General features: G+C 44.5%; 1 protein-coding gene across 14 annotated transcripts in view; it reads right to left on the reverse strand.

Moving 5' to 3' along the window:
* armc2 (armadillo repeat containing 2) overlaps positions 1 to 18828 on the reverse strand; it is a 91454-nt gene that overhangs the window by 51420 nt on the left and 21206 nt on the right. For 6 of the 14 annotated variants that reach the window (XM_008120881.3, XM_062969023.1, XM_062969032.1 and 3 more), the window contains exons 1-2: positions 11583 to 11735; positions 9949 to 10031 (exon numbers count right to left, since the gene is read on the reverse strand). The exons of 1 other annotated variant lie outside the window; for it this stretch is intronic. The gene's annotated coding sequence lies outside the window, so the exon portion shown is untranslated. Of the gene's footprint in view, positions 1 to 9940; positions 10032 to 11503; positions 11736 to 18828 lie in introns of those variants that run through there. 7 more of the 14 variants (XM_062969029.1, XM_062969024.1, XM_062969031.1 and 4 more) reach the window with 5 other exon arrangements.

The raw sequence follows: 18828 nt of genomic DNA on the forward strand, positions 1-18828 counted from the left end.
CACTAATATCCTCTGTCAGGCTTACTTCAAAGGACCAGTCTGAACGCAGATCAAAGATAGCTGCTCTCAAACACAATCTTTATTGAAGAATACATGACTTTGGAAAAGTCGAGAATGACCTAATGTTTACATACATCTAATTTTATCACTTCTGATGCAACGTAACATCACACGCAAATATCATCATCAAACCCCACCTTCTGGATCACATTTCCACCAAGGTTTCTATCCCCCCCACACTACAGCAATTATAATTGTTTATACTTTCACCCCTGAGTTCCCAGGCTCATTTTATCTTCTCCCGCCAGGTGCTCGCATGTTTATGTTATGAAGTCAGATTCAGGGCTTGGAAATTCAGCCCTGGGATCTGGCTGCATGACATGGCGCCCCCGTTTTCTTCGTCCTCCTCTTCGGTTCTTCTTTCACCATAGTCCTGAAACAAATCAAACAATAACTCTATGGGTCCATTTTGTCTAAAGTCCCCATATATTTTTTCAGCAAGCTGCGATGGAAGACTGGGTGTATTTTCCCTAAACTTTTTGGCAATGCCAATTGGAAAGTCACTTCATTGATAACACCCTGTATTCTGAATGGTCCAATATATTTGGGGCCCAGTTTTCTTGAAGGTAACCCCAATTTGATGTTTTGGGTACTTAACCACACTAGATCTCCTTTATCTAATTTATCGCCTTCCACCCTCTTTCTGTCTGCGAACGTTTTATACTTTTTGTGTGCTTCTTTTAACGAAGCAGTCACTTGATTCCAACATTCCATCATTTGCGTTTTCCATTTCCCTGCCTCTGTTCCTTCATTTTCTGTCCACCTCGGCAATTGGGGTAAAGGTTGTATTTCATACCCGTAAACTACTTCAAAGGGGGTTTTGTTTGTTGCTGAATGTATAGTTGAATTAAAGGCTAGTTCCGCAAACGCCAACCACCTAGACCAGTCATTTTGTCTCATGTTAGAGTACATTCGAAGGAACTGCCCAAGCGTTTGCTGAGTACGTTCTACCGCCCCGTTTGTCATGGGGTGAAAAGCAGAACTTAAACTCCTTTCCGCTCCTAGCATTTCCAAGAATTTTTCCCAAAATTTCGCTGTGAATTGTACTCCTCTGTCACTGACTACTCTACTTGGACATCCATGTAATTTGTAAATATGGTTTATGTACAATTCAGCTAGTTTCTCAGCCGATGGTAGCTTCGTCAGTGCTATAAAGTGGGCCTGTTTAGAAAACAGGTCTAATACTGTCCAAATATAACGATGTCCTTTGCTGACTGGCAGTTCTCCCACAAAGTCCATAGCTACACATTCCCAAGGCCTGGTAGGTTCCGCTACTGTCTGTAACAATCCCATAGGCTTTCCTCCTCCCGATTTATTTCTGGCACAATCATCACATTGGACAACATGATTCTTTATGTCCTTCCTCATTCCTGGCCACCAACAATGTTTTGCTATTGCCTTTGTTGTTTTGGTAATTCCTGTATGACCAGCGCTCTGGTTGTTGTGAAAACGATGCAGAATCTTAATCCTTAATATTGCTGGGATATACAGTTTCTTGTTTACAAACCAAAATCCCCCCTTCTGGTCCCCCTTTTCTGCGTTGGACGCGATCCATTGATCTCCTTTATAAGACTGTTTTAGTTCATTTCCCCAGTTATCTTCCCCGCCGAGTTCGACAAAAGCCGTGTCCTCCTTTTGGGTTTGTGCTCTTGTCCTGACAGCTAAGCCCCATTGTTTGTCAGAGAATATTGTCCCCTCCTTTGCTGTGGTTAGGCCTTCGTGTTGAGGCATGCGTGAAAGAGCATCTGCCAAGACATTCTGTTTCCCTTGAAAAAACTTTAATTGGAAATCGAATCTGCTGAAGTATTGCGCCCATCTGATTTGTTTGGGGGACAATTTTCTAGGAGACTTTAAATACTGGAGATTCTTATGGTCAGACCAAATTTCGAATGGGATTCCGCTTCCTTCGAGGAAGTGTCGCCAGCATTCTAAGGCTTTTAATATGGCTAATGCCTCTTTTTCCCATATTGGCCAACTTTTTTCAGTTTCGCTGAACTTCCGTGACAAATATCCACAGGGTTTTAAGTTCCCATTTTGATCCTGTTGCAATAGCACTGCCCCGTACGCACAGTCTGAGGCATCGCAATGGATTATGAAAGGGCTCCTGATATCAGGGTGTTTTAGGATGGGTCCTTCAGTGAAGCATTCTTTTAAGGTCTCGAATGCCTTTTGGCATTCTGGCGTCCAACTCAGTTTGGCGCCGGGAGCTTTCACTTTTGCTGTCTCCCCTTTCCCTTTTGTTTTTAAAAGTTCTGTAAGGGGTGCGGTTATTTGTGCAAAGCCTTTTATGAAGGGTCTGTAAAAATTTGCAAACCCCAGAAATGATTGTAATTGCCTCCTTGTTTGAGGCACTCCCCATTCTTTCACATCTGCTACTTTAGCTGGATCCATAGCTAACCCTTCTGGAGACATCCGATATCCCAGAAAGTCAATTTGAGTTTTATTAAATTCACATTTGGACAGTTTTGCGTACAGCTTTGCTTCTCTTAGTCTCTGCAAAACTTCCCGGACCAATTTTACGTGCTTTTCCTTATCTTCAGAAATGATCAAGATATCATCAAGGAATATGAACACCCCTCTGTACAATAACGGGTGTAGTATTTCATTTATAAGCTGCATAAAGCAGCCGCTTCCATTTTTTAACCCGAAAGGCAAAATTTCGTATTCAAAATGGCCGAATGCGCAGGAAAATGCGGTTTTCCAAGTATCCTCCGGTTTGATCCTTAATTTATGATACGCTTCAATTAAATCCAGTTTAGTAAATATGCTCCCTTTCTTCAATACGGTAATTAAATCCTTGACTAAGGGCATAGGGTATTTATTGTCCTTGGTAATTGCGTTTAAATTTCGATAATCAATGCACAATCTTAGGGAATTGTCTTTCTTTCTCCTAAATAACACTGGAGCCCCGAGAGGAGAATTAGATGGCTTAATGAAGCCTCGAGCCAGGTTTTTATCAATGTATTTTCTCAATTCCTCCTTCTCTTGCACAGACATGGGATACACTTTTGGTTTTGGTAAGTCTGCTCCTGGGGTTATTTCAATCCCTACTTCTATATTTCTTTTGGGAGGCAATTTACTGGCCTCTTTCTGATTGAAAACATCCGCAAAGTCTCTGTATTCAGGTGGCAATAGCTGTGGGTCTATTTCCCCTGCTTCGTCTTCCTCGTCCTCCTCTTCTGCAATTTTGCTTATCTCCCATTGCATCTGCTGTTCTTTAAATGCTAAGCTTTTTCCTCTCCAATCTACTTCAGGATTTGCTTGTTCGAGCCATGGTATCCCCAATATTACATGGTATGTGGCAATAGGGGCTATCACAAAGGATATTCTTCCTCCCCATTTGCCTATTTTGCATGGAACTCCCCGTAATTCCTTTGTAGATACTTCCCCAGCAGCGACTGATCCATCTAGCTGCGAAAATGCAATTGGGGAGTCAAGTGCCATCTGCTGGCATTTCAGCGCTCCTGCTAATTCTGGGGTTATAATGTTCCTAGAACACCCGCAGTCTACAAACGCCTTGCAGGTGGCCCGATTTTCTAGCCCCGAGAGGCAAATTGGTACTACTATCATGCGTTTGTCCCGACTCACCAATCTTTCCGAAGATTCTGGGACCTGCACCTCCTCCTCCGCACGCCTCCCGGTTGCTGGCTTGGGCTTTGGGGCTTTTGGCGGCTCCCCCTTCCGGGCCCAGCATTCCGCTGCTCGGTGGCCCGTCTTCCCACATACAAAGCATCCCGGTTTAGGTTTGTTGTCGTCTCCTCTGGGGGGAATCCCCGGCCTCCCTCCGGGTCTTTCTTGCTTCCTCGTTTCTCCTCGACCTCTCGCCACCGGTCTTTGCTGGCCGCTGCTGCTCCTGAAGCGCTTTACTTGTGCCAGGGTAGATTCGACGCGCCCCGCTAGTTGAATCCATCCCTGGAGCGTCTCGGGGTCGTCTCTGTGCGCTGCCCAGCTGAAAATCTCGGGGCGTAGTCCCTCTTTAAATAGTTCCACTTTGGTTACTTCAGACCACTCCGGTACCCTTTCCGCGAGGTGGAGGAATTCCTCTGCGTACTCGGGCACCGTTTTGTCCCTCTGTTTTATTCCTTTCAGCTGGTCTCGAGCCCTCAATTGCTCTAGCCGGTCTCTGAACCGGTTCTCCAGTGCGGCGAGGAAGCGGGGCACTGACCTCAGGCATGGGTCGCGTCTGGCATGCAATTGCACATACCAGCTGGCTGCTCCTCGCTTTAGTGTGTTGCCGATGGCTCGAACCCTGCTTGCTTCGGAGGGAAATGTGTGTGCGTTGTCTTCCATGTATCCTCTAATGCTAATTAGAAAAAAGTTCAGTTCCTCTGATTCCCCTCCGTATTCCAGCTTGAGATCTTCCCTTCTAGGCATCCATTCTGCAGCCCTTTGATATTGTCTGGGCGGCATGGGGAAGGGTTGCATCAGGTTTCCTCGGGTGGCTCCTTGGAACACGCCGCGCCCCACTCCGGTGGTCATTCTGCGCGGCTCCTGGAAGTCTGCCGCCGCTGTTGGCTCTTCCGCCCATCCGCATACTGGCCTAGCTGTAGCCCCCTCATCTCGCCTTTCCTCGTCGTACGGCACATCCTCCTCCTCTTCCTGGACCCCCCGCTCCTCTCCGCCTTCGTCTGCGAATCCACTGGACCCGATCCCTGGCCCCAGTGGCCTTTCCACCCCGACGCCCATTCGGGGGGTTGGGAGCTCTGTTGGAGACGGCGGCCTCAGGGTCCCCAGGGCTCGCTGACGCTCCACTTCTCGCGCCATGCTGTCCCGGAACTGCAGCTCCTGCCAGTATTCCTCATCTCCCTCGTCCCTTGCCGCCACGGGGCTCTGCGTTGACGCCCGCTGGCCCCTCTGGCTCCAATCTCCTTCTTTGCTTGGTTCTCTCTCGGCGCCATATCGGCTGGCCTCCTTCTGGAGATTCTCTTCCAATAATGGCACCAATCTCCCCACGGTTTCCGACAGCCTGGATAAATTAGTTTCCAGGATGGATAACCGCAGGGCCACGGTCTCCGGCATACTTCCTCCAGATCCCCAACTGGTTTCTGCAGCTGCAGAGACGCCTCTTCCGAGCCTGGGAATTCTCTGGGTCACGCCGTTCGGCTTGGGGTACCCCGTAGAGGAAGCTATGGCTTGCAGCGTCTCTTCTCTCTTCGGCCGGGCCCCTTGCAAAGGCCTCTCTGCCTCATTTGGGCTTTGATCTTCTTCCTCGCTCATTATCACTTCACTGCGAATTCCGCAGGAGGGTGAGAAATGGGATTCTCGACTTTAATGTCAGGCTTACTTCAAAGGACCAGTCTGAACGCAGATCAAAGATAGCTGCTCTCAAACACAATCTTTATTGAAGAATACATGACTTTGGAAAAGTCGAGAATGACCTAATGTTTACATACATCTAATTTTATCACTTCTGATGCAACGTAACATCACACGCAAATATCATCATCAAACCCCACCTTCTGGATCACATTTCCACCAAGGTTTCTATCCCCCCCACACTACAGCAATTATAATTGTTTATACTTTCACCCCTGAGTTCCCAGGCTCATTTTATCTTCTCCCGCCAGGTGCTCGCATGTTTATGTTATGAAGTCAGATTCAGGGCTTGGAAATTCAGCCCTGGGATCTGGCTGCATGACAATCCTCCACAGGATGGATCAACAAGTACAAAATGTAAGTTCCAGACACTCCATATCACATATCAGTGAAGAATTCCTTCCTAGTTATGCAACTTAAGGCAGCATGCCAATGAACTACTTTGTAGATACTGTACTACCTTCAATTGAATTGGATATTGATTCTTCGTACACTGCCTCTATTACATAAACATATATGCCAATTTCAGTTCCATTAAAATTTCTCTGATTTCATTTTTGCTTTTTGTATTCCCATCTATTTTAAGTACAGCCATGTAAGAACCGTGTATTTATTTCAGGAGATTCAAGCCTCTTTTCACAAAGTAACAGTAGCCTACTTCACATGTGACTGCCTTGGTTTTTTTTCACTTGGTCATTGGCACCTAAATTTGGGAAATGAAAAAGCATTGTGATGTGAGGAGATATGGAAATCCCACTTTAAACAGGCCATTTGCATACATCATCCCTTATCATCAACCAAGTTTGGTCCAATCGATAATTGTAGCTAAAACATCTGTATGGCCAAATAATCCCCACCTGTTCGCTAACAGAATTGCTAACAAGATTACTAAACCACAATTCCTATGTTAAACTGCTAGGAAAATGCAGCCACTTCGATTTAAACTACATTGCTTTGCCAAATAGGAAAATTAAAACACAAACATTTTGGTGGGTTATTATTAGAGGGTGTCATTCCACCCAAACTGTGACAATCCTAGCTTTCAAGTGGAAATGATTGGATACCTTTTGATTGTCATGGATTTAGTCATTTCAGTACTATAATCAAACATGAAATTGATCTTGAGCTAGAACTATAAAGACAAACCCATTGTCTTCTGTTACTTTCGATTTCCATTATTCTCTAAGCTGCTAACTTCTTGACCATTTCTATGTTACTGATTTCCAGTCTTAGAAGAATGAGTCATTTCCTTCTAACTAAAAATCTTTACATTTGCTCTAGAATATATCATTTATTGGATTTTAATATTTGCTCCCTTTTAATTAAGTAACTGGCAACCTGGGAGAAAGGATCACATTCTGTGCTGCAGCACCATCATAACCCACGACAGGTTCTAATTAAGTTTCAATCAAAATTCTTTTCAGTCTAAAAATGCCTGCTTTACAAGTACATTTATGATGAAGGTGCTGATTGCAGAGCCATAGTCAACCCTGCAAACAGACTTTCACTATAAAGCTTTCCTAATTTCTCTCCTGTCACTTTTTGATCACCTCTGCTCAAATGCAAAGCTAAAGTTGCCATTTAATTTTGATGGCGTGCCATAATTTTTTTATATCATAAACACTCTACATTTTAGAAGCATACTATTAAATATTTACGCTTAATTTGAATAATGTGTTGAAGATGGAGCTTCCACACTTGTTCTCACTGCCCTCTTGTCCACTAGGGATGAGCAAGTGCCGATAGAGAGAGATTAGGAATTTCTTTCCTTTCCTGCTTGTTTGCTTCTTCGCTCAGCCACTTATCCCAAAGTATTATGGACAGATTACATTATCTGGTTCAAGCAGGGTTCACTAAGTAACTGCCCTCTGTTATACAAAAAAAAAACTAACTCAAGCTGAACTTTCTCTCTCTCTCTACATTTTGTGAGGTTTTTTTTAGTGCTGTGTCTCTCTGCTCCTTCCTCTTCCGAAAGAGGACATGTTGCAACATGTCTGCCAGCCATCTTAACTCTGTTAGTGTAGATTAGAAAGGATCAGGCTATCCTATGCTAAGAATGCCTTTCCTTAATAAATACTCCTGTTGAGGATTCTAAACTTATTTTCTGCCTGCGCTTTGGTTATGTTAAATTCATCCTCCTAAGATGTGCACTTACGCTGTTGCTGAAGAAAAGGCTCTAAGAGGCCTTCCTTTCCAACAAATTCTGTCTTCGTCTATCCCCACTAACATAATTTCTTTAGTCTGAACAGAGTACTTCTTCAGACACTGCAATCATGTTTCAAAATGAAAACTAACTAGGATTTTAAGGGAAAATGTTACTAGCAAATAAGAGAGCTGGCTTTTTCACAATGGTTCAAAAAGACAGAACTAGTGGGGAAATTCTTTGTTTTCCCAAACTGAGACTTGAAATCAGTTCACCCCATAATCGCAGTGATACAAGCACTTACAAATGTTTAGAACTACAATGTGTTTTAGAGTAAGTGTACTTCAAGCTTTACTGATTGAGTTGAAATACTACACTAAACTATGGACTGCAATACCTGAAGCCAGACCCATTATTTGCACTTCCAAATGTACAACACTCAGGCTGTTTTTATACGTCCTTGTCTCCTTATATTCCCTATGCTCTCATCAGAACCATTACTGTTACCATAAAACAGCAACCACCTCTGGAAGCAGAAAATGTGGCTAGTTCAAAATTCTAAATCATAGCTAAAAAAATCAGTATGTGTCAATTGTTTCTACTATTATTTCAAATTCTGTTTCTTTAAAGACACCATTTGTCTGTTTACAGAGTATGTGAAACTTGGATTAGTCCATGAGCTAGGGTCTGGTTAGATATCTAAACAGAGTCAGTATGGGCTAAAACAGCTGAACAGGAAAACTCTTATTAGGCCTCATAATTACAATAAATACTGTTGACAAGCTTATTCACTTTCTGTTACTTCTTATAGTTTTATTCCTGTTCCATCTATATATTACCAATAGAAATAGATTAAATAACACTACGTAAAAAAATTTGAAAAAATAACCTGTTCCTGGTTTGAAAGTGCTATTTCCTGTTTAATTGTGTGATACTTACTTTGAAAGTAGTTGTTATACTCCAGAAACTTCTTTTTTGTGGCTGCCACAAACTATGTTGAATTGGTTGAGGCTCTATCAGATATTCATTGGAAAACTATAGTAAAATGTGCTAAACAATGTCCCGCAAAGTTTTTGCAGCTTAATAAACTTTTTCCATGTTTTTATGACAGAACCAATTAGGAAATGACATTATAACCCAGGAACAAAAATCGTGTTATGTAGTGTAATTAGTAAAAATTTGATTCTTGCTGTAAAACAGACTTCCCCAACACAACACATATCACATCAGCCCCAAACAACAGCTGTAGTCCCAAAAATTCTAGAGGATGCCCAAAATGCTGCATTTCCATCAAAATGGAGGCACATCCACAGTTCATATATCCTATAAATGTTCTCAGTTCTCATTTAGATATTTATAGATATTTATAGAAATATAGATATTTATATTTATATAGATATTTCCCCATTACAGACAAGTATATGAAATCTTGCAATAGAATATTACAATACATCCCCAGGCTACAGGAGGAACCTTGCAATGGTATTTGAATTAAGGGGAAGGACAAATACATACTCTTCAGTCCCATCTCTTGTCCCCTTTCTTTGTATTTTTTCACAGAGCCCTTTGTCTCTAACCCCAGTGAATGTGGAGGGATGACTGTAATATATTCTCTCCAGAATTTGACCATAGAGTCAGCTGGAAGATCTACAGATTCCTCGAGATTTTCTCTCAGGGGGGAAAGTGTTTTTTAATTTGTGGTTTTTCTACTTTCCCTAGTCCCTAGTGGAGGGTCTACAGGCCTTCCCTGATAACACCCAAGACTAGTCATTTTGGTCAGATAAGGCCTCAAAGCTTACATAGCCAAAGATATGGTGCTCTGAATTGTGCAGCTTATGTTTTAAGCTGGAGGTATAGAGTTTTTTAAACTGACAATGATATATGTGTCTTTTATGCTTATTTATGTCTTTGTAATTCGGGTTTATATAAAGTGTGTTTTATTGTTTATATGTTGGGATGTGGGATTTTTTATTATGCATTATGTATCTGTTGCAGTCTTATGTACGCCGCTTCGTGGGAGAAAACCGGGAGAAAAATAAATAAATAATAATAACTTCCGACATGAAAGCCTTCGACAAAACTTGACTTTACTTGTTACTTATAACATGTATTTAAGGTCTACCAGGATTATGAGCAATTGCTCGCAATAGAATATCCTGCAGAAGAGCCAGTGATTGCTTAATGAAATGTAAGTCATATGAACATTACTTTGATTATCTTGTATTAGTTATGTATTGATTTAATGTTAATATAAGTGCAATAATAGAGGCGCTGTGACATATCTATTTTATGTATGTTATTGTTCTTTTTATACATGTACTGTAAATGTAGTGCCACAAACCTATCTCCTACTGAAATACTAAGAGGAATCAATTACCTGAAGGTGTTCCTACCACAGACACTGAAACAAGGAATACTAACCAAGATACCTTGTAATAACCTTGGTCACCGTGTAGACCTCTTCTCTGACACAACCATAAACTCGGATGCCACAAATAGTCCTTCCAAATACCTGTAAGTAACATTTTAAATCATCAGACATATTCTGTCAATATATTGGTCTATTGTGCTTATTTAGAGATTTATAGCTCCCATTTGAAATCTATATGAATTTGGACATTTATCCACAATAGAGATAAGTTGTACCTTTATGTTGTGTATATAATTAATAAACCTGTTGTACGATAACCCATTTGATGTTTCAAAAATAACAATAACATAATACTTCATGTATCTGAGTTATAGATATCTGTATTCCATATATAATTTGTTTATATACTGCAATCCACTCTGAGTCCCCTTGGGGAGAAGGGCAGAATATAAATAAAGAGTTGTTGTTGTTGTCGTTGTTGTTATATTTGACAGGAACTACATTTTAAAAATGTATATGTTCCAACTTACATACAAATACAACTTAAGAACAAACCTACAGAACCTGTATTGGGGACTGACTGTATTTATATGTATGTAATCTATGCTCACGGCGTACAGGGAACATACAACCCCCTTGCTACGCCAGCTCCACTGGCTGCCATTCTGCTACTGAGCACAATTCAAAGTGCTGGCTTTGGCCTATAAAACCCTAAACGGTTCCGGCCCAGTTTACTTGTCCGAACCTATCTTCCTCTATGAGCCACCTTGAAGATTAAGATCATCTGGGGAAACCCTGCTCTCGATCCCGCCTGCTTCGCAAGTGCAGCTGGCAGGGATGAGGGATAGGGCCTTCTCAGTGGTGGCCCCTTGGCTGTGGAACTCCCTCCCCAGCGACATCAGATTTGCTCCCTCCCTGCTAGCCTTCAGAAGGAAAGTAAAAACATGGCTCTGAGATCAGGCTTTCAGTAATTAGTACAGTGCAATAACAGACCTGGTCTTATGTACAATTCAACAACAGAATGGCCTTAGACTATGATTTTCGGATGATGTGATTTTAATATTAGATATAATTGTTTTTAAATGCTTCAAATGTTTAATATGTATTAATTTTAATTTCATTGATTTTAAGTCATTGTCTGTATGTTTTTCATGGCATCTAATGGTTGCCATATGTAAGCCGCTTTGAGTCCCTTTCGGGGTAGAGAAAGGCGGGATAGGCATAAGGCAAATAAATAAATATGCAGAGTGCAAACCCCTGTTAATTTGAATAATACATCTATTCACTCACACATAAACATTAATTATACACATACACATATAGTAGACTCTCATATTAATATTAAGTCAAGACAGTTTGTGGCAGGCTTGGGCCAACTTGGGCCCTCCCTCCAGGTGTTTTGGACTCCAACTCCCACCATTCCTAACAGCCTCAGGACCTTTCCTTTCCCCCCTCAGCCGCCCAGGCCTGACACAGATTACTGTACATCAGAGACACAAACGAAGGAGGAAACTCCCGCGAACTGTTGCCGGAAGCCGTGCGCAAGCGGCGTCTGTCACCATAGCAACGAGCACCTACAAGGCCTCGCTTGACGGAGCCCTTCCCCTCCTCACCCCTCGATTCTCGCCAGGCTACTGAAAGGAGAAAGCTTAAGCAGAGAGAGCTGTAGAAAACGGCCAGCCAGTCACATACATCCAGGTGCTTTTCCTTCTCCTGTCGCAACCGGTTCACTGAGAGCCCGCCACTGCCGTCGCCTACTCTAGTACTGAGCATGCGCAGCAGCAGCCACCGGAGTCCTTGCCCTAAACAAATATGACTTCTCTGATACTGAACGTGCGCAGTAACCACAACCAAGCCGCGCGTCTCCAAGTCGTTTCGGACTTCAATTCCCAGAAGCCCTAGCAAGGTTGGCCAATGATTGGGAATCCTGGGAGGGGAAGTCCAAAACACCTGGAGGTCTAACGGTTGCATGAGTACGGCCGTTAGGGGTGTTTCTAACAGCAGGGCGAGTTGGTCGGTTGGTTGTACTTCAGCGAGAGAAAGAACAGGTGGTTCTGCACGCAGGCGGCGTGTTGCGCGCGCCCTTCTCGCGTCTCCTGCACGCGCCTCCTGTCGGTTTCCCACAGCGTGGCAATGGGCGCTTCTCTCTCTCCCGTTTAATTGGAGCGTCTCTTCTCGCCTTGCTTCCTCGCTAAAGCTGAAGCATCCCCCATTGGTTGAGAAGTCTTTTTCGGGAACATTTTGGGGAGAAAAATCACAATCCAGATTTTTAGGATGCTTGCAGGTGCATAATGGGTTATCTTGGAAGATGGGACCCTAGTCTAAACATTGCATTCACTTGAGTTTCATAAACACCTTATACGCCTAGAGTTGGAAGAGGCCACATGGGCCATCGAGTCCAACCTCTGACATGCAGGAAAAGCACCATCAAAGCACCCCTGACAGATGGCCTCTTTATTATTTATGTATTCACCTTATTTATATCCTGCCTTTCTCTACCCCAAAGGGGACTCAAGGCTGCTTAAAAATGGCAATTAACTCAATGCCTTAACACATACAAAATAAGCTTAAAATAGATTAATTAAAATTAATACATTTAAAAACATTACATTCAGCATTAAAATCACATAATCCAAAAACCGTAATCTGAGGCCATTCTGTAGTCATTGCACATGTACTAAATTGATTTTTGCACCAAGCTATTCTCCAAAAGCCTGGTCCCAAAACCAAGTTTTTTACTTTCCTTCTGAAGGCTAGAAAGGAGGGGGCTGTTTTAATGTCTCTAGGGAGGGAATTCCACAGGCGAGGGGCCATCACTTGTGAAGCAGGCAGGACCGAGAGTAGGGCCTTCCCAGATGATCTTAATCCCCGAGATGGTTCATAGGGGGAGATACCTTCGGATAGGTAAGCTGGGCCAGAACCGTTTAGGGCTTTATAGGCTAAAGCCAGCACTTTATTTATTTATTTATTTATCAAACTTATATGCCGCCACTCCCCTAGGGCTCGTAGCGGCTTACAAGAACCGGCTAAAATCAACAATTTAAAAAACATCTTTAAAACATCTTTAAAAAACATCTTAAAAACATCCTAAAAGCACCTTTTAAAACATCAACAACAGAACTCAAAAGCCTGTCGAAACAGATGTGTCTTACATGCCCTGCAGAAAGCCGACAAGTCCCGCAAGGCACGAACTTCAGGTGGCTGAGTGTTCCAGAGAGATGGCACCACTACTGAAAAGGCTCTGTGTCTGGTTGTTGTTAGACGCAAGGTCTTAAAACTGGGGACTTCCAACAGGTCTTGGTCCTCAGAACGGAGGGATCTCTGGGGTTTGTAGGGAGTGAGGTGGTCCCTCAGGTACATCGGCCCTAGACCATGTAAGGCCTTGAAGGTAAGCACCATCAATTTGAAAGTGATCCGGTGCTCAATTGGTAACCAGTGCAGCTGCCGTAAGATTGGTGTTATGTGGCATCTTATTGGGACTCCCGCAAGGAGCCGGGCAGCTGCATTTTGCACCAATTTGAGCTTCCGGATCACCGACACAGGAAGGCCAATGTAAAGGGCGTTACAGTAATCCAGTCTCAAGATGACTGTAGCCTGGATCAGCGTAGCCAGGTTGTCCCTAGACAGATAGGGGGCTAGCCGTCTAGCCTGCCGAAGATGAAAAAAGGCAGTTTTGCTAGCGGCGGAGACCTGGGCCTCCATCGTCAATGAAGGGTCCAAGAGGACTCCTAGACTCTTTACCAGTAAAGACGGGAGTAAAACTTCGCCATCTAGGGTTGGCAACTGGATATCCCCACTGCCCGGTCGGCCCAGCCATAGGATCTCCGTCTTTGCTGGATTCACCCTCAACCTACTGGAACACAACCATCCAATAATGGCCTCGAGGCACCGATGAAAACTGTCGGGTACAGACTCTGGTCGGCCTTCCATCTTTAACACAAGCTGAGTGTCGTCAGCATATTGATAACACTCGAGCCCGAAATCTCGGACCAGCTGAGCAAGTGGTCGCATATAGATGTTAAACAACAGAGGGGAGAGAATGGCTTTGAATTGTGGTCGGTAGCAGACTGGCAGCCAGTGGAGTTGTGTGCAGGGCCAGCCCTAGGTATTTTTCAAGTGTAAGCGAACAGTATTTTGGTGCCCCCCCCCCAAAAAAAACAAATCACTGAAAAATAAAAGGTAGACGGTAGAAGTGACTAGTATAGATAAAAGAGTTACCTTACAAACCAGAAGTTTATTTACATCATTATGCTTTCAGTCTTTTATGTTTGTTGCATTTGTTTTACATTTTAGCGGCATTTGCTTTATTTAACCCACATTGAGGCCTACTCTTTGGGGAAACCAAATCAAATAATTTAATCAGTAAGCATAAAATCATAGAATAGTAGAGTTGGAAGAGACCTCATGGGCCATCCAGTCCAACCCCCTCCCAAGAAGCAGGAAATCGCATTCAAATCACCCCTGACAGATGGCCATCCAGCCTCTGCTTAAAAGCCTCCAAAGAAGGAGCCTCCACCACAGTCCGAGGGAGAGAGTTCCACTGCCGAACAGCCCTCACAGTAAGGAAGTTCTTCCTGATGTTCAGGTGAAATCTCCTTTCCTGTAGTTTGAAGCCATTGTTCCGCATTGTTCCTACAGACCTCCAAGTCAGGATGAAGGACTTGATGAAGCCTTCTGTCAACAGCTGACCAAACAGGCACAAAGAAGAGATATAGTAGTCATGGGCGATTTCAATTATCCCGATATCTGCTGGAAAACAAACTCAGCCAAGAGTACAAAGTCCAACAAATTCCTCACTTGCCTTGCAGACAATTGGTCCAGAAGGTAGAAGAGGCAACAAGGGGATCAGCAACTCTTGATCTAATCTTAACAAATGTGGAAGACCTGATCAATACAGTTGAAGTGGTTGGATCCTTAGGGGCAAGTGACCATGTGCTCCTGCAGTTTGCAGTACAAAGGAATGCTGAAACTAAGACAAGTCAAACACGCATTCTGGACTTTAAGAGAGCTGACTTCCAAAAAATGAAGGAATTACTGAGCGGCATTCCATGGACGCCAATATTAAAAAAACAAGGGAGTTAAGGATGGATGGGAGTTTTTCAAAAGTGAAATACTCAAGGCGCAAATGCAAACAGTGCCAACAAAGAAGAAAAATAAGACAAGTGCAAAGAAGCCAGAATGGATGTCCAAAGAACTTCTAACTGAGCTAAAGCTCAAAAGTGACATGCACAAGAAGTGGAAAAGGGGAGAAATCACCAAAGAAGAATTCAAACGTATAGCCAACACCTGTAGGGAAATGGTTCACAAGGCTAAAGCGCAAAATGAGCTCAGGCTTGCCAGGGACATAAAAAAAAATAATAAAGGCTTTTTTGCTTACGTTGGTAGAAAAAGGAAGAAAAAGGAGGCGATAGGGCCACTGCAAGGAGAAGATGGGGTGATGGCGACAGGGGATAGGGAAAAGGCAGAACTGCTTAATGCCTTCTTTGCCTCGGTCTTCTCACAAAAAGAAAGCCATCTTCAGCCTCAGCAACGTGGAATGGACGAAGGATTGGAGGAAATCCAACCCCAAATAGGGAAACAAGTTGTCCAGGAACACCTGGCCACTCTAAACGAATTCAAGTCCCCAGGGCCAGATCAGCTACATCCAAGAGTATTGAAGGAACTAGCAGAAGTTATTTCAGAACCACTGGCAATTATCTTCAAGAGTTCTTGGAGAACGGGAGAAGTCCCAGCAGATTGGAGGAGGGCGAATGTGGTCCCTATCTTCAAGAAGGGAAAAAAGAACGACCCAAACAATTACCGTCCGGTCAGCCTCACATCGATACCAGGCAAGATTCTGGAAAAGATCATTAAGGAAGTGGTCTGCGAACACTTAGAAACAAATGCGGTCATTGCAATAGTCAACACGGATTTACCAAAAACAAGTCATGCCAGACTAATCTGATCTCTTTTTTAGATAGAGTTACGAGTTGGGTCGATACAGGGAATGCTGTGGATGTGGCGTACCTGGATTTCAGTAAGGCCTTCGACAAAGTCCCCCACGACCTTCTGGCAAACAAACTAGTAAAATGTGGGCTAGACAAAACTACGGTTAGGTGGATCTGTAATTGGCTAAGCGAACGAACCCAAAGGGTGCTCACCAATGCGTCGTCTTCATCATAGAAAGAAGTGACAAGTGGAGTGCCACAGGGCTCCGTCCTGGGCCTGGTTCTGTTCAACATCTTTATTAACGACTTAGACAAAGGGTTAAAAGGCACGATCATCAAGTTTGCAGACGACACAAAACTGGGAGGGATAGCTAACACTCCAGAAGACAGGAGCAGAATTCAAAACGATCTTGACAGACTAGAGAGATGGGCCGAAACTAACAAAATGAAGTTCAACAGGGACAAATGCAAGATATTTCACTTCGGCAGAAAAAATGGAAATCAAAGATACAGAATGGGGGACGCCTGGCTTGACAGCAGTGTGTGCGAAAAAGACCTTGGAGTCCTCGTGGACAACAAGTTAAACATGAGCCAACAATGTGATGCGGCAGCTAAAAAAGCCAACGGGATTCTGGCCTGCATCAATAGGGGTATTATTTATTATTATTATTATTTACTATATTTATACCCCGCTCTTCTCAACCCCGAAGGGGACTCAGAGCGGCTTACAGATTATGGCAAAATTCAATGCCGCATTATACAACAAATAATAAATATAACATATCAAATTATAAAACAATTAAAACATATACATGCAATAAAACATTAAAACATAGTTTTAGAGGAGCAGATGTTCCATCAGGCAATGAGACAAAACTGGTGCCAGCATTCACTCGAGAGGGCCCAGGTGAGTCAAGGACCATGGCTGGAAGAAAAAATGCCAGTATCTCTGTGCTGACCCCAGGATGCTGAAACGGAGGTGGGTCAAGATGGAGTCTGGCAGCACCAAGCGGCCAGAGTCCCCAGGAGCTGAGCCAGGGGCAGCAAGGGAAACAAACACTGCCCCTTCCCTCCAAGCCCCTGGTGATGGTACCTTCACTTCTTGCTTTGCCTGAGGTCCTGCAGGCAACGTCCTTTTTATGCTCCAGCCTCTGAAGGGAAGTCATAGGGAGGAGGGAGTAAGCTTGTTTTCTGCTGCCCTGCAGACTAGGACACGGAACAATGGCTTCAAACTACAGGAAAGGAGATTCCACCTGAACATCAGGAAGAATTTCCTCACTGTGAGGGCTGTTCGACAGTGGAACTCTCTCCCCCGGACTATGGTGGAGGCTCCTTCTTTGGAGGCTTTTAAGCAGAGGCTGGATGGCCATCTGTCGGGGGTGCTTTGAATGCGATTTCCTGCTTCTTGGCAGGGAGTTGGACTGGATGGCCCATGAGGTCTCTTCCAACTCTACTATTCTATGATTCTAGTCTCCAGGGCAGCAAAAAACAATCTTGCTCCCTCCTCCCTATGACTTCCCCTCACATATTTATACATAGCTCTCATGTCTCCTCTCAGTCTTCTCTTCTGCAGGCTAAACATGCCTAGTTCTTTAAGCCGCTCCTCATGGGGCTTGTTCTCCAGACACTTGATCATTTAAGTCCCCCTCCTCTTGACACATTCCAGCTTGCCAACATCTCCCTTCAATTGCGGTGCCCAGAATTGGACACAGTATTCGAGGTGTGGTCTGACCAAGGCAGAATAGAGGAGGAGCATGACTTCCCTGGATCAAGACATTATACTCCTATTGATGCAGGCCAAAATCCCATTGGCTTTTTTAGCAGCCGCATCACAATGTTGGCTCATGTTTAACTTGTCCACAAGGAATCCAAGATCTTTTTCACATATACTGTTGTTGAGCCAGGTGTCCCTCATTCTATCTCTGCATTCCATTTTTTCTGCCGAAGTAGAGTATCTTGCATAATGGTTGTGTACCCTGTTTTAGAGGTCCAGAATGTTCCCCCAGTTAATGCTTTTATTTCTTTGAAACTGCCTTGCCCCTCCCTCTCCACTTGAACTATATTTTCCACTCAAACTATGAATGCACCCCCAGCAAAGGATGGATATAGAATGGCCAAAGCGGTGCTTAGCAGCAGCAGCAGTAATGTGTTTGGAGAAGCCGTCTCAGCCAGAGGGTGTACTTCCGGTGTGATTGACACCCAAAGGGAAGCCCGGCAAAAGTGCGGCTGACGTCACCTCCCCCTTCCCTTCCTGGCTGAGCACTCTGAATCAAGCGGTGATGGCCAGGACTCAGCGCTGAACCGGGATGCGGGGGGATTGGCTGCTGGCCCAGGCAGGGACAGCCATCCTGGTTCCGCGCCGAGGCCTGGCCATCTCCACTAAGCTCAGAGAGCTCTGCTGGGAAGGGAAGGGGAGGCAGAGCTGCCTGAATGACTGGTAGCCCCTGGCTGTTTGTCATTCAGGCGGCTCCGCCCCCTCCCCTCCCTTCCCAGAGAAGCACTCTGAGCCCAGCGGCAATGGTCAGGCCTCGGTGCTGAACTGGGATGGCTTTCCCTGCCTGGGCCTCCTGCGCACCCCCCCCCCCCCCCCGGCATCCTGGTTAAGCACCGAGGCCTGGCCATCGCCACCTGGCTCAGAGCACTCAGCCAGGAAGAGAAGGGAAGAGGGCAGAGCTGCCTGAATGACGGACAGCCAGGGGCTGCCTGTATTCAGGCTGCTCCTCCCCTTCCCTTCCAGGCTGAGACTGAGTGCTTTGAGCCGAGCTCCAAGGCCCGGCCTTGGTGCTGAACCGGGATGCGGGCAGAATGCTCAGCTGGCCCAGGCAGGGACAGCCATCCCAGTTCAGCACTGAGACCTGGCTGTTGCCACTGAGCTCAGAGCACTCTGACAGCAAAGGAAGGGAAGGGGAGGGGGCAGAGCTGCCTGAATGATGGGCAGCCCCGGCTGTCAGTCATTCAGGTGGCTCTGCCCCCCTCCCTTCCCTTCCCAGCGGAGTGTTCTAACCGCAGCA

This window comes from Anolis carolinensis, chromosome 1, assembly GCF_035594765.1.
Source record: "Anolis carolinensis isolate JA03-04 chromosome 1, rAnoCar3.1.pri, whole genome shotgun sequence".
Classification (NCBI taxonomy): Eukaryota; Metazoa; Chordata; class Lepidosauria; order Squamata; family Dactyloidae; genus Anolis; species Anolis carolinensis.